Raw genomic sequence first — 11,502 nt, 5'->3', positions numbered from 1 at the left:
CTGATTTAAGTCCACTTGGAAAATCTCTAATAGTACAGCTATAAAGTAGCAGAAAAAGCATAAATTTTTAATCATAAAAGGTATCAGGACAGTAATTGTAACAAAAATCCTCCTCCTTGTTGAAGTTATACATATGACATGAAATGAGCTGACAAGTTCAGGAATATGATTATATATGAGCTTGAACTATCTCTGGTTTCTGCATTCAAATCATGTTGCTGACCCACAAGCTCCAGTGGTTCAAAATGGGGTGACTTAAGATATCACTGTTGTTGCTGTACATAGCTATTGATTTAAAATCCTTCTGTCCTCACATGAACAGAAAAGACAGTCATGATTCCAGTGAAATGCATCCTTTAACCACTACAGAAGTATGTACTGATGTGTAACCTCGTACATTCTTAATAAAAACATGTTAAATATTAAATATAGAAAATTTGCATCTGTGAATACCTGAAACACTGACATCACTGTCTAAAAGGCACTGAGCTAACAACAATATTAATGAATTAGTTGATGGGTAATTCTGAGGACCATGTAGCAGAACTCAGACTTTGCCTTAATGAGCTCCATGGGGGTGAACAACATGGGCTGCGGGCTATAAATATTATTGGTACTGGTAGAGGCAAAGGTTGGGCTTAGAGATAGGGTGTATTAATCTGAGACCCTTCTCAGGAGTGCTGGAGTTAGCTCCCTTTGCCTTTCTATATGACTTTAGAGACAAAGTCCACAAATGTTTTTGGAGTCCAACTCCAATACAGATGTGTGAGCTTCTCACACGTTTCAGTGGAAGTTCAATGTGCAGTAGCTTTGTGGACCTGGCACTTAGTCCTTTTTGCTTTTTTCTTCACCTTACAGGGAGGCCAAAGAAGGATTTATCACTTCTAATTAATGTAGATGGTTAATGCCTGTTTTGTTGTTAGAATCCAAGAAATTCCTGGTCTTCTTAATATCCGGTTGGCTAAAATACAAATTACTCTAGCTTCATTTTGCTGCAGATTTCTGAAAGGCACAAGACAGAGACACATGGTGCTTGCTATATTCTTAAATAAATGTGGGATGTTAGGAAAAGTCTTTTGGGATCAGTGATCAAAATAGCTAAGTACAGACAGTACTGGGATAACTGGGAGTTATGAAATGGTAAGGAATGATGGCATACTTACCTCTTAAGCTAACCTGAGCCTTGTAAATGTTCACACCGATCCTTAGCAATAGTCAAAATGGGACTTTGTCCTCAGCAAGTCAAAGCTTTTAATGGTTAGCATACGTGCAGTTCCCTTGAGGAACCTGCAACATCTGTTTATATGTATGAGTAAAAATAAATATACATTAAATCCCTTTCTCCTACCTTCTCTCTAATTAGATGGTAACTCTCGAGGGAAGGGATTGACTCTTTTGTGTGCTCATACAGTGACTAGCACAATAGGCCACTGATCTCAGCTGTGGCCTCTGTCTTTGCCACAGTGCAATGGTAGTCTTCAGGAAAATGAGTATTTCAGACTGACCTTTCAGCATAAATGGAAAAGAATTTTAATGACTGTAAGCAGATTATATGTTTACTTTCTCCTCCTTTCTGCATTTAAAACCTGCAGTATTTAATATGCCAACTATTTCTAAATGTGAACTACTTCTAGATTTCTAAATATTACACAGCTTACATTTAAGGAAAAGCAGACGGAGCATGCTGGTAGACTGCTGGGCTGAAATTCTTGGGCTCTGAATTTCCCTACCACTTTCAAATGTAAAATCGAGCTGTACTAGTCTTGTCTGATTCAAGAAAGAAGATGGCTGAATGAGCTGTACAGTCAGATGGTCACTGTTTACTTAGATCTTTCCTTCATTCCCCATGGCTAGGAGATTTACAAACATAAATAATGAAATCAATTTAATTTGAATTTTGCTATTCATAGGACTTGCATCCAGAACTTTATATATTCCCTTTATAGTAGACACAAGTGATTATAATCCCTTCTAGCCTTTCCCTTTTGTGTTTGCTTTCTTGCTTGTTGTGTGGATATATTCTATATGGATCATTTGGAGCTAAATGTGCAAGAGTGCAGATGCATTTATGGGCGCATGATGGAGGAAGGGAAGGGTGGTGCAGCCACAGCAGATCTTCAGCTTTTAGAAACAGATGAGTTGCTGCAAATACTTCTGATGCCTGCAATATGTGTTCAGTGTAAACAAGCAGTTCTATGAGCAGCTAATGAACTAATGAAGCCAGATTTCCTACAGATTTCTGTCTCTTGATTGACTTTTTAACTGAGACACAGTTTCGCGTTATGCCTAAAATGTTCTAACTGCGGAGCATGCCAAGAGGCAGTCCTGGTTTCTTTACTCACTTTCAACTGCGCGTTACCACCCCATCAGATCTGGCACTCAAGGTGAATTTGAAACCTAATTCATTTGCGTGTGTGTGGTGTTATTCCAGCTGGATCAATGAGCTGATTATCTCTAAGATCAGTATCCCTCTGTCAAGTTTGAAATTTAGACTGTAAGCTCTAAATATTTTAGACAAGAATGTGAATATGTCTGCAGGTATATGCATGGGTTGGATGTTTAAGTGGTATGACTGTGTGCTGCAGCCTAATTTTTAAAGTAGAATTGAATATAGAGTTAATATAGTAAATCTGTCTTTGAAATGTCTTCAGCAATGGAGTTAATATAGTAAATGTGTCTTTGAAATGTCTCTATAGAGATATTTCAAATGAATAGCCTACAACCTGTGACAATTCATGCCAGAGAAGTACAACATGTAACACTGCAGGAAAGTAAAGCCATGGTTAACTATATTACAATTCAGGATGCTGATAAGCAACCTCCTTGGTGGGATCCTTATCATTTTCAGGGAAGTAAGTGGTATGCATTCACTGCACTTTGATAAAATATGTAAATGTCACTCGTGGGATATGTCAAGATGTTATTTCACTTGATGCACATGTGCAACAGCAGCTGTTGAAAAGAATTTGTATTTATTGTCGTGCCCACAGTAAAATCAGTACTAGCATCTATGTTGACTAGTAATATGCAGTCAAAGTGACTACCCAAAACATCTTCAGGAAAATCACAGAGCAGGAATAATCAGCTACTCTGAGAGTGATAAATGACCTTTGAATCATCTATGGTACTCACTAAGCAGAAAAGCAGACAAGAGTCCAAACTTTGATGGATTTGATTGAATTATCTGTATGTGGATCAATGAACTATCACACTGGTTTCAGCAACTGCCCTCACAAATGTTGCTGTGTATGTGATACATGATGTTGACCTAAGGTAGTTTGGGAGACATTGCTTTAAGTGCATTTTCTTTGCATTTGGAGATGAAGCAGAAGGGTGTCTGGACTGTATGCAAATGTGCATACTGATGTGTTAACATCTGACACTTTATTAGCTCTGGTCCTTATTCCCTGGCCACTTCCTATGTTCTCACTACATTTTTGTCATGCTCATCACTTACTCTGGTAACTATTAGGCCAGCTCAGTGTTGTACTGGTTATCGTACGTAGGTGTTCACCTGGAGAGCTGTTGCCTTGCTTCTTCTTTGGCTCCTGTTGTACAAGTGCATGGCTCAGCCATTGCACAGTGCAGCACAAACGGTGTGCCTTCCCTGTCCAGTTCCACCACCCCTTGCAGGCTGCACATCTTTGTGCTGGCACGTGCATCGCAGTCTGCTGCGTAGCACAGGCTTTGGAGAGCTGAATGCAAAGCAGTTGTCCAAAGCTGATGGTTTTGAGGCCTGACTTGAACGTCAGTTTTTACTTTGGCAGCTAGGTGACAACTTGAGACTCTCGTGACTCCAGGACTTTGGTGCTGAGCTGATGTGCTGAACATCAGGGCTCTAATCACTGCTTTGCTGGTGGTATTCTTTACGGCCTTAGCAGAATCACATTGGCTCTATTTCAGCATCTGCAAAATGGATGAAGTGGAACCCAGTATTCTTCTTAAAGCATTTTGATCTGTGCATGATGTGGGCTGTAAAACAGCTGAGCCAAAGCCACGGTGACACTTATACTAGTTCTGATCTACCCTTCAACTTTTCTGGCAGAGCTAGACTAGGGTAGCAGGTATTTTGCTGGCTAGAGAAATAGCACAAAAACATTTGCCATTTTGCTAATGTAGTTTAAATTTAATTTGGTGAACTGATGTAAGCAGTGGCACAAAAATAGGTTTTCTTGATAGTATAAACCATATCTGTACTAGAAGTATTTGGCAGAGTTATACTACATAACTCTTTCTAAACTACATACAGATACAGGCATGCTGTATATCTGCTGCTCTTCATCTTCCACAGCCCCCTGTCTGAAAGGCATCATTGGTGCTTGTTACAGGTTACTGTTTCAGTATCATCTTTGGGTCTGTATTTTGCTCCCATTTTCTTCTTGATAAGCAGAGCTGTCCCCTTCCAGCCTTCCCTTCACCTCCTCTCTCTTCAGTAAGATCAAACAACAGACTTCTAAGCACTGGAAGGGATTTCAGGAGGGCCCGAGGCTGGGGAAGGGTATTGCCTGCCCGAGTTGTCCACTGCCCTCTTCTCTTCACATCCCTATGAAGGTATACCACATGGTAAACATTAAGTAACATTTTAATATTGGACTGTTCACTTTTTGCTTCTTGTGGTAATAATCTCAAAGATAGTTCTTCAGTATTATTTTACAGAATAAATTTGCTTTAGCTTCTTTGTGAGGAAGTTGGGGGTGGCTGCTTTGGGTAGTCTTGCTGTCTTGGGAAATAAAAGCAGACTAGCACATGTATCTGTGCTGTATTATTTGCCCTGCTGAGAAAAATGCACTACAGATCTACCGAGAGGAATATTAAGTGATATCCAGGCTTCCAACACTTTGCTTATATAAGCAATTACATTTAAAATAAAAATGCCATAGGAGTTTTCTAGGTATAATTTAAATAAAGGGCAATGACTTTCCATGGCTCTTGCTTTCCCAGTCAAGAAGATTTACAGAGTACCATTTTGCGATTTTCTCGTATTAATATTAATTTTTAATTTTAAAATGTCATTTGATTGTGGAGCAATAATGGACACCACAATAGTTGATGCCCTGAGGAGACTGCTTAAAAGGGAAACTAGAAAACAGGACATTAAAATATGGCTGACTGAGAGTAATGCTTTTCATATCTTCTATTTCACAAAAAAAAACACCAACCCAAACCACCCACATGTGTAGAGCATCTTTGTGAGAAACTGCTATCAAACATTACTGCCTATATACTAATGTTCTTATATAATGTTCTGATAATGTACTGCCTATATACTAATGTTCTTACATAATGTGCTATATACTTGTGGTTTAACCCCAGCCAGCCACTAAGCACCACACAGCTGCTCGCTCACTGCCCCCACAATGGGATGGGGGAGAGAATCAGAAGAGCAAAAGAGAGAAAAATTGTGGGTTGTTTAATAGGGAAAGCAAAAGCTTTCCCTATTAGTAAAACAGTTTAATAGGGAAAGCAAAAGCCGCGCACACAAGCAAAGCAAAACAAGGAGTTCATTCACTGCTTCCCATGGGCAGGCAGGTGTTCAGCCATCTCCAGGAAAGCAGGGCTCCATCACACGTAACGGGTACTTGGGAAGACAAACACCATCACTCCGAATGTCCCCCCTTCCTTCTTCTTCCCCAGCTGTATATACTGAGCATGATCCCATATGGTATGGAATAGCCCTTTGATCAGCTGGGGTCAGCTGTCCCAGCCGTGTCCCCTCCCAGCTCCTTGTGCACCCCCAGCCTACTCGCTGGTGGGGTGGGGTGAGGAGCAGAAAAGGCCTTGACTCTGTGTAAGCACTGCTCAGCAGTAACGAAAACATCCCTGTGTTATCGACACTGTTTCCAGCACAAATCCAAAACATAGCCCCATATTAGCTACTGTGAAGAAAATTATCCCAGCCAAAACCAGCACAACCAGAAAACAACAAAACCCCCCAAACATTTGTGTAACCCCACAGAAAGAGCATTCAGTTCTCTCTCCATATTTATGAACCAAATGTCAGTTGCAGCTTTAACACATGTATGGTTAAATAATCATCGTACTCTTCTAAAATCTGAAGTCCTTGCCCAGCTCCATCCTAAGTACATGACCTAGACATTACATGATCTAGACTACTGACTTCTGGAACAAGTAGAATTTTACATGTTCATACTGAGAGGCAAGCAGAGACATTTCTATGTTAGTTGGGTTTTGATGGCACCGTTTCACTCAGCAGCTCTGATACTACATGCATATCAACTTCTGTTCTTGTCGATGAAGTCTAATCTTTTGCTTCTACAGGATCCTTATGTTTGTTTCAATTCTAAGATACTCATTTTTACAGGCACCAATACATCTTTTTAGCAGTTATGTTTTGTTCTGACAGGGAGGTGCCCTGCTTTAGGACACCTACTTAGGGGTCCAGATAAGCTTGCTTATGCAGGCTTTGTAAAAGCAAAGCCCATATATGAAAGAAAAACGCCTAGGGGTCATTTTACTTCTGTCAGGTGAAAAACAGCTGTCTAACAGCACACAGCAGCTTTACACAGCAGTTTGGGACAGGAAGTTACTGAGCTGAAATTAATGGGCAGGAGACAGATTGATTCTTTTTGCATAAGCAACCCAAAAGGGTAATAACGAAAAAAACCAGAGAAGTCTACATGTTTTGCTGGCCCATACAGAGAAGGCTTTTGGCACTCAAATGGAGTTTCCTTGGGAATTAGTTAGAAAGATCTTTTTAGCTTCTGCATGGGAAAGCAGACGAGGTGACCTAGCCACTTGATCTTCCTTGTCAGGCTGTTTTCATGACACGTAGGTGATAATCTGACTGGGAGGCATTATTTGCTATAGCCAGTAACTTTGCTACATATTTTACCCTAAAGCTTGCATGGCCTCCCTTTTTATTTTAGAATTTCTACATTATTGTTTATGTGCTTACATGCAGGGAAGAGATTATTTGTTGATGTTTAATAATTATGTACTACTTTAAAAAATTTTTGTTTTCTCATTCCAGCTTGCTGCCTCTCATGTGTTCATACAAAAAAGTGTGGAATTATAAAACTTCAGTTAATATTGCTTTTACAAATAAAATTCAGAACTATTGGCTACGTGGTGCATAAAAGTGCATTTGCTATTAGCATATGTGCTTTTAAATCAGTGGATATGGAATATGGATAGTATGCTATTGAGAATTTAGTTGCCAGGAAAATAAAATGGCCAACGGCATGGATTAAAAAATGGATTATATCAATTCCATTTCTGTACAAGTGCAGAAGATGGTTTGGAAGGTTACATATACCTAAGGTTAGCAAGGTATATCTGTTCACTGCTTCAAGGTAAGTGCCAGTATGTTTTGAGGAAGCCATGTGTCACATTTAGTAGCAATCTGCTTCAATCTGTGCATGTCAGAAAACTGCCTGGTGAACTCAGTAACTGCATCTATCCAGTGAGATTTTGTTAGCGTTTGAAATTCTATTTGTAAGTTGTTACCAACTATTTCAAACATACTTGTAATTTATTGCAGTCATCCCGGAAGCACCACCTACAGGAGCCAAAAACCTACAGACCAAGCCACCACCTACAGACCAAAATATCCACGCCATGAACTAGAAAGCTGGAGGGTTGTTAAGGGCATTGTCTTAACTTAGGATTTAAAGAAACATGCTATACATTGACTCAGGCCACAAATAATATACCTAGGAACCTTAAAATTTAAACCATGTCCAGCTTAATTAGCGTACATGATCCCTATTTTTCCACTTCGGAGTGGTAACAACCGAAAATAATTGTTCAGAATCCTAGATATCTCTCATTTCCAGTTTCATTGTCTGACCAAGTTTGTACCGCACTTGTGTTCCTTGTGAATTTTGCTATCAAAGTTTTCAGACTTTTAAGCACCGACAGCAGCACAATGGCATATCAACTGCTTCTGACAACAAACAAAAATTCAAGAGCTAAGAGGAGATCCATTACATTCTTTGCTGAATCTCAAACAGAAGGGACTAGAGAGTCTGCAGAAAATTAACAGTATGGTAAGGTATGCTATACAAAATATCTGTGTCCCCATGCTGTGCTGGTTTTACTATTTGATTAGCAGACTTTTCAAGCATAATGGTTTCAGCAATACTGTAGTTCACAGCTGAGATGATGCTTGAGTTCTCCCTTACAGCCTCCATTATAGATGGTTTCCCTAAAACTTCCTTTTGTGTGAAAATTTCTCTAATTCCTTCATTGTCCCAAGTGGAATATCTTGGAAAGCTTGAAATAAATGTATTCCACCATTTTGGAGCCAGCCAAGCACTTGAAATGAGTATTGTTCAGCAGTTGTCATTTTTCAAATTCCTTGTTTGCTCTTTTTTTTTGAGCAATTAAAGTGATTTTAATTTAGAACTTTGTCTTGAGACAAGGCATTGGTGGGGATGAGGAACATCTATTCTGCTACATCTGTGTAAATACTACAAAGATGTGCATGATCCGCTTGGTTTTGTTGCTGTCTTAAGTAGTGTATGATACATTACAAAGCGGTCCTAATGTGACATTTGTGTGTGTCATTTTACTTTGGACGTGATTTAAGAATTGAGTAAAAAAACCCTGCCAGACTTGTAATTGAGTGTTGGCACTTGCACATACAAAATCTTTGTTAGTTATCTAGTGCTTAACATTTGTATCAGTACCAGTTTAATGCTCAAAGGTAAACTCATATTAAGCATTGAGAAATAGAAGTAATTATGGTCTATATGTGCCAATAGTAAAAGAACCAAGATTAATTAATAAATTGCCATTTGCAGATACATATGTTCATAGTATTCTAATCTCCAAGTTAGACACTGGAGTTAATTTATGTATCTATGACAGTGCTGATCAGTCACTGTTCTTGAGATGGTATATTTAATGGACTAGAGCTAAATCATTTCAAGCCTGCAGAAAGAGGCCAGAGAACAAGCATGCAGAGTAGCCACATTCACAGACAATTGGCTCAGACCATGAGGAATCTGACTGCTGTTACAGATTTTGGGAAGGATGCTGAAATGCCATCAAACAACTTTGGATTTGTACCAACTTTGGCTAGATTCAAACTGATTAAAAACTTAAAGGACATCTTGGCAACAAGATCTATTCAGACTTATCAATGTTTTCTACTTCCTACAGTTGCTTTTAATTAAGAGAAACGTATATTTTTTTTAATATTGGCATTAACATAATTTTCTGAGAATCATCCAATGGCTATTTTCTTGAATAAGAATTAGACTACACTTCTCTGGTAAAACATCGAAACAGAAATTTTTACTAATGTTTTCACATATAGATAGTATTGTGAAGTTAGGCTTCTAGATATAAACTTAGGCATATAAATTGAAAGAAACTTCTCAAAGGTGAAAATGTTCAGGCACTGAAAATCAAGTGATGGAGCTTCCTTTTTTATGCTTCAAAATATTCATGTTGTGGAAATGAAAAAATACATATTTTTCCCACTTAAGTGTTTGTGGTAGCCTATCTGGACAATAATGTTACAATTACTAAAATCCAATCTGGATACATACTTCAGATATATAATTATAATTACATGAAAAGATTTGAATTGCAATGTACGATATGTTAAAATCTGTTGAATATAAAATTCATTCTTACTGAGCTTTTTGCAAGCATATATTTACACAAATAGTAATCAAGCAAGGTTTTGACAGGCCTAGTCATCTATTTTTTTAATTTCCTGTTGCTAACATGTGGATTATTAGCTGTTGGACGTAAGAATGAAATATGTAATGGGTAGTTGCTTGCCAATATTTCTCATCCCACCCTCCTCCCAAACAGGGAACAACACTTTAAATTGGTCAATAACTTTAAAGGATATACTTGATGTGGCAAAAATCTAACTGATTTAAATCCAGATTTATTTAATGCTTTCTGTCTTGAACAGCTCTGCGGAGAATTTTGAAGTACAGAATTAAGATGAGTGCTGAGCATTATCTGTTTTATGCCTGGCTCTTTGAAACAGGAATAATGAGGACAGATTCCCACATATATCACCCATAAAAATGCAACAAACAATTGTTTAATGAGAACTTGATAAACTTAGTAAAGCCCAAACGAATAAATTCCTAGAAAGATTCAAGATATTTTGACATACGAAGATGCAGACATGGAAGAGACTGAGTATTCTTAATTCACTGCACGAATGGGAAAATGAGGCAGTCGGCAGTCACAGAAGGTTTTAAAAAAATTATTGGTTGTAATCCCACTTAGTCTTTAAATTTTTGTACGGTTCTTTTAAGTGGATTCAAAATATGTTGCTTTTTGTTGTTTGTTAAGACTGGTGTGAGTTTTACACTCCTCTATGAAGGCTAGCAAGAAGAGGTGTGATGTATGTGCAGCGCTACGTAGACAGGATGAGATCATGATGCTTTAAGAATCGCTATATTCAGGAGCGCAGCTTCCATGTGACTGGCCTTGAAGAAACCATGCTAGCATGAAAGAGAATGTGAAGAAAATTTGCAGACAAAAAAAAGTGCTAAAAAAGGGAACCCATGCAAATAATCTACAGGTTTATGCCAGATGAAGAAGGGATAAGAATGCCTGCAGGGATGTTATAGTATTGTTCCCGAATGCATAAACTCAAGCAAATCCAGCTTTAACTAGTCACCACAGTCGAAAGCTATGGTACAGAAGTAGCGAAGTAACATTATACTGGAACAAATCTGCCTTGGCTATTTAACTTCCCTTTTAGCTTATTTCACCTCATCACCTTATGTTTGTCTTCCATGATGGTTACAGGAAATAATTATCAACAGGAGTATTTGTTGATCCTCATATAGTGATCATTAAGCAAGAAGGAAATAATTGTTTTAAAATTAAGATTCTAAAATGGTAATTTTAGAATTAAAATAGATTTCAATCTATCATAATACAATATGTTCATCAGCACAGTAAGCTACGTTGGCTGAAATATTTATCATTATATACCCAGATGTAATTGTCTGTTTAGGACTGATTCTTGTGGGCATGAAAATTTCTGATGTGGATATCAAATACAGCTAAGACTTATGATTACTTTGATATTCTGGGGTAATCCCCTGCTGAATGTGTGTGAACACCCCAGCCAAACAGTTTGTGCTGAAGGAACTGAAATGTGCCTCTTGCCAGTGAAGGAAGCAGTGCAGGTGTCAAACATTGAATGCTTCTGACAAACTGCCCTGAAGAGGCTATTAACTGGAAAGTATATGAGTAAATTAACTGCTGGGTAGCTCAGTCTGCGTAGGTGTGTGAGTATAGATAATTTCATGTCCAGTCTGCCCAGACTGAGCTCACTAGGGCCAACTTTAGTCTGCAATCTTCACTACAGTAATGGAACAAGGAGTTCAAATTAATAAGCTTTGTTTGTAACTATTTGCATAGGCATGCTATGAAAAATTGTGTGATTATGTAGAAACAAGTTTTTTCTGAAATTATTCACTGATTTACTGCATAAATTATAGGCAATACTGACACGGTAATTTAATATTAATTAATTTAACATGGGGAATCTTT

The sequence above is a fragment of the Mycteria americana genome, chromosome 2 (genome assembly GCF_035582795.1).
Source record: "Mycteria americana isolate JAX WOST 10 ecotype Jacksonville Zoo and Gardens chromosome 2, USCA_MyAme_1.0, whole genome shotgun sequence".
NCBI classification, from domain to species: Eukaryota; Metazoa; Chordata; class Aves; order Ciconiiformes; family Ciconiidae; genus Mycteria; species Mycteria americana.
The sequence above is the reverse complement of the archived record's forward strand: the minus strand, read 5'-3'. Positions refer to the sequence as shown.